This window comes from Dendropsophus ebraccatus, chromosome 7 (assembly GCF_027789765.1).
Source record: "Dendropsophus ebraccatus isolate aDenEbr1 chromosome 7, aDenEbr1.pat, whole genome shotgun sequence".
Lineage (NCBI taxonomy): Eukaryota > Metazoa > Chordata > Amphibia > Anura > Hylidae > Dendropsophus > Dendropsophus ebraccatus.
Window position 1 is genome coordinate 76,461,062 of NC_091460.1, and position 5,524 is coordinate 76,466,585.

Genomic DNA, 5,524 nt, shown 5'->3' on the forward strand with positions numbered 1-5,524 from the left:
TTATTGTCCTAAAAAACAACTTGTAGCGCTGTGTCAAATTGGCGTGGCCTAGAGTGTCTGTGCATTAGACTTGCACCACCTCTTGGTCCCTCCTCTCCGCCTTCTTCACCATTAGAAACGCTCTCATTCATCACCTGTCTGAACACCGCACAGGTGCCTTAATGATCCAACACATGTGCAGTGTTCACACAGGTAAAGAGGTGGTAAAGAGGGTGGAGAGGAGGGTCGGAGAGGCAGTGCAAGCCTAGGGTATAGACACCCAGTACTTCTCAATTCCAGTCCTCAGGCCTCACCAACAGGTCATGTTTTGAGGCTATCCCATACAAAGAGCAGCTGTGATAATACCTGATGCACTGAGTGTAATTATATCACCTATGAAATACTGAGGAAATCCTCAAAACATGACCTGTTGGTGAGGCCCAAGGACTGGAATTGAGAAGCACTGTTCTAGGCCACGCCAATTAGACACAGGGCTGCAAGTTTAAAAGTTGTTTTTCAGGACAATAATTGCATCACCTACTGAATGGACCCCAGGACAGATCTTGGATTAAAAGCAGCAATCTGAAGGTACAAGTGGTTTGAGGTGGTCAGATTGTGGGTACAGAGTCGCTTTAATGTTTCTTTGCTACTTTATTGTTTTAGTAGTTCAAATGTTTTCTTTTTATAATTTATCATTGTCCTTACAGTTTAATTTTCTTTCTTTTCTAACATGTTTATTCTAATGAGGTAGCAGCCTTTTTTTTGTAGTAGTGACAACAGGAAATGAAGATATATTGATTGTAACTTTTAAATGGGTCAGGGTCCATTTACACAGAAAGATTATCTGACAGATTATCTGCCAAAGATTTGAAGCCAAAGCCAGAAACAGACTATAAATAGAGATCAGGACATAAAGGAAAGAGATTTCTTCTCTTTTCAAATCCATTCCTGGGTTTGGCATCTGTATATGCTCAGTACAGCGGGTCCGGTCTGCGCCATACTGCGCAGGTGCAGAAAGCCTCAAACTCATTGTTGGAGATCCGGCAATGAGTTTGAAGCTATTTTGCACCTGCGCAGTATGGCGCAGACCGGACACGCTGTACTGCGCATGAGCGGCACAAAAAGAACGTAGGCCTGCTGACGTTAGGGACAGCACGCCTCTCGGTGACGTCGCCACAATTATGCAGGTTAATCACGCCCAGAGGGGTGTGATTACAACTCCGGAATGCCCAGGGACCGTGACTACTTGCTGCAGCTCACCGCCCACCGTGACTACTTGGGGGCAATTTACATACAGGGCGCCAACTTTATAAAGTAAGTTTTCAGGTTGTACATTCTAGGGACGGGGGGGTGTAGAAGCATGTTTGGGAAGTGTGCTGGCTGCTGCTACAGCACATTCCCATAGCGTTATAGCCGTTTTTTAAGTGATTGGTTCCCTTTAAGATTAATTTCACATATAGTACCTAGTTTATAATCCTATTTATCCCTTTACACACTTCCAACTTCCCTTTAGTAGTCAATGAGTTATTTTGGCCAATCTTATATAGTAACTAGTTATGGAATATAGTATAGTAATCTAGAAATCCTGATTATTTTGCATCCATAATAAATTGTTCCATCACAATATTAATCGCATACAAAAGTGTGGAGAACATATGCTCGCAGCCACTGATTCATTCAGTGAGAAAGAGTCAAGTTACCCAACATATGTTTAAATCTAGTAATGGATAAACATACAGCACATCCATAAGAAGGATGCGCCTATAAGTAACCACATTGGAGAATCCTCACTGCTTTCGAAAGCATAGCCTGTTACTTCAAGTCAGCTTTTTCTGCTAAATCTGGGGACAGAATTAAGTTTGTTTTTGTTAAGCTTCAGAAGTTTCCAGAAGTGCCATCTGTTATGAAAAGCCTGTAAATCATAATGCTTGAGAGAGTCCTGAATAAGATTGATAGTCAAAGCTTAGGTTCATTCACACTTAAAGTTACTTAGTTTTTATTACAACAGCTTTTATGGGAAATAGTAATATTATTGGCCATTCTATGATATTCTGTTAACATCAGCAAAAGAACTGCCAATAAAGTATTTAGTGAGTTTTCCAGGACTTTGATGTGTGATTTTTGCGTGCTAAGATGAACTTTTATTGTACCTTTTTGAGAGTTTTTGGATGGCTTTGTATTCTGTTTTGTGGGATGTAAGGAGCCTGCACATCTGGGATTGTTATTATTTATGTTTTTTATTTACATTCTTCATTGTGCAGAACAAATATTGTTGTTTTTTTGTTTTCTTTACAGATTTTTTCCCCCCCGTAACAGTAAAAATTTGGTTGATAGAAAGCAGCCCCTGGACCACCTTTATATACCCAGACACAAGATTTAACATACATGTATGTAAATATTTCTATATTTTGCAAACCTTGATGTGGCTCAAAAGTAGGCATACACTTGAAACACCTAAAATAATAATTCAGTGTCCAAGGGGTTTTTAGGATAAACTCTCAATGTTTCATCGGTGGTGGTTTGAACCATGAAAATATACTAAAGTCTGTTGGGGGAGACTTGGCAGAACCCCTTATACCTTATACTGATGGTTCAGCCAACTGTAGTATAATTTCATACAGAAGCTTTTGTTTTAGTAGTAGAAGCCAGCACTCCAGGACATAATTGCGGCAGATAAACTTAGCTTTTATTTATACATTTAAGAAGTTGCAGGATGCATGACTCGACCTACACGTCTAGCGCAGTAGCGCTTAATCATAATCCATGATTAAGCGCTACTGCGCGAAACTCGTAGGTCAAGTCATGCATCCTGCCAGTTTTTAAATGTATGAATAAAAGCTAAGTTTTATCTGCCGCAATCATGTCCTGGAGTACTAAAACAAAAGCTTCTGTCTGCATACAGTGCCTGGCCAACGCCCAGAAGTTCGTGCACCCTCCACTTACCACTCTCGCTGCTACTTCAGACACTTCCAATGGTGCGCTGTTTTTTTTTTTTACCTTTTTTCTATTCTAGTATAATTTCATGGTTATAAGAGTTGTCCTTGATGCATTTTCACTGGCTCTTTGTTCTCAGAGAGATAAGCCAGCACCAGAGCAAAGCTTACCCCTCTTGTTGGGAAAACATAAATGCCCCTGCTGAATATGTATATGAGAAGGACAGGAGAGATATTTGTCATCCAAATAAGTGTTCGGCCAACAGTTATTGAAGGTGTATGGGCACCTTAAACAGGTTCTAAGTAAATAGGGTTCAACCTAATTTACATATTGGCCTACATGACCTCCACTTACACACTGATGGCCTTTCCTAAGGATAGACTATTCATGTGTTTTAAACATTTTACATAATGGTGAATTGATTAGCAGTTAATTCATTTATAGGAGATTAAAAATATATATGTTATGTAGAATGTAACCACTTATGTATCAATTTCTTTAGTTTTTACTGCAACACCAGTACTGTTACTGTTAAGCAAACATTTGGACGTTTGGTTTGTGAGCTCGATTTTATATGCTAAACTTGGGGATTTAAGCATAACCCTGACATGTACATGTGACAGCGGAAACATTTTCTAAACCAACCAATAAACCAAGTGACAATGGAAAACATGGTTCATAATTTATGAGCTCACTTTAGGCAAGAAATCTACAGGTCTAAGTCGGTAAATCTCTCTGCTTTGTATAATGACCCTTTTACTAGGGGAGTCAGAGAGAATAATCCTCTTATAAATCCTGTGACTTGTAAAGGGCAGGATGTTATTTTTTTCCTCTTGTCTATGAAAACCAGTGCAGTTTAACAAGACTGTTTCGGGGCATATTTTAATCCTGATCTACTTAAATAAGAATAAAGATAACCCCAGGTTAATGGAAACAAATTAGTTTTTGCCTTTTTTGTCACAAAATGAATCCTCCTGGCTTATCCTTACTGTACACGTCTGTTTTGGAGAAATGTGTTATGATGCTGGATGGGATCTGCTAGTTTAACAGAACTACTGGGTCAACTTAACCAAAACATATCACCGTCACAAAGTTTATAACACATTCTAGCGCATGTGATACAACAAAAACTGTAGATATACACTGGGGTGTAGCTATACAGGCTGCAGAGGTTATAGCTTTAACCCATGATGGCATCCAAACCCATGAACATACTAAAATCCAGTTTCTATATACTTTCAACTCTAGATGATTTGACCAGATTCAGTTTTAAAGTAAATATTACATAAAAAGTTTATTAACACCTTCACGTCAGCAATCTGTATGTATACGTTCCTACTGCGGATGCCTTGTGCTTGTAATATATACGCTCCTGCTGTGAAGAGGTTTTAATGTGTGCAAGGCTGCTTCAATGTGAGCAACCCTGCACACATAAGTGTCCCTAGAGCCGGGCATAATGACAGGAAGCCTCGATCGCCCAGATGCCTGTCATTAACCCCTAAGTTAATAAGTACCTGTCACTGACTGATCAGGACCCCTGAAGCATGACTACAAGGGTGCTGATCAGTTTCCTTGACAGACGAAGGATAAAAACTTACCTCTGTCCTGTCGGAACAACAATTTCCTTAAATAGTCTGCCCTCAAGCAGACTCTATGGGAAGATAGCCAATAAAACTGAGCAGTGATATGCAATGGAATAGCATTGATCAATATATAAAATCTAATGATGCAATCTAATTAAATAAGTAAAAAAAAATTTAACTGCCTCAATAAAGTTTAAATCACCCTCTTTCCCATTATATAAATAAAATATGTAAAAAAAAAATAAAAGTGATCTAGTAAAATATAACATTATTGAACAGCAAAACACAGTGAACAGCAAAAATTTAAAAAGCAACTCAATTGTTGATTTGTTTGCTACATTATATAGCAGTAAAAAAAATAAAGATCAATCAAAACGTCCGATGATACAAATATGATACTAATAAAAACTAGAGCTCATGCTGAAAAGAAATAACATCCCAAACAACACTGTAGGTAAAAAAATAAAAATGTCACAATAGAGCAATTTGAATTAAAATTTTTGCAAAAAAAAGTTTTTCTGTAAAAAAAATAGTAAACCATTAGAAAAGCTTGCATATCATTGTGTTTAGACTGATGTATAAAATAAAGATATCATGTCAGTTTTACCGTAAACTGCATTACGTAGACATAGGAACCCCCCAACAGTTATTAAATTGCATTTTTTTCCAATGTCACTCCATAAATAATATTTTCGGGATTTGGTTAGATTGAAAGATTGTAGATTGAAAGCACCATTACAAAGTACCCTTGTTCCTAAAAAAATAACAAGCCCTTAGGGTATGTTTATACTGAGTAAATCAGGCGGAATCCCACCTGCTTAAAGGGATTATCCAGCGCTACTAAAACATGGCCACTTTTCCCCCTCTCTTGTCTCCAGATCAGGTGTGGTTTGCAATTAAGCTCTATTTACTTCAATGGAACTGAGTTTGAAACCCCACTCAATCTGGAGACAAGAGAGGGGGAAAAGTGGCCATGTTTTAGTAGCGCTGGAAAAAAAAACAAATAATAATAAAACTGGTTCCAGTTC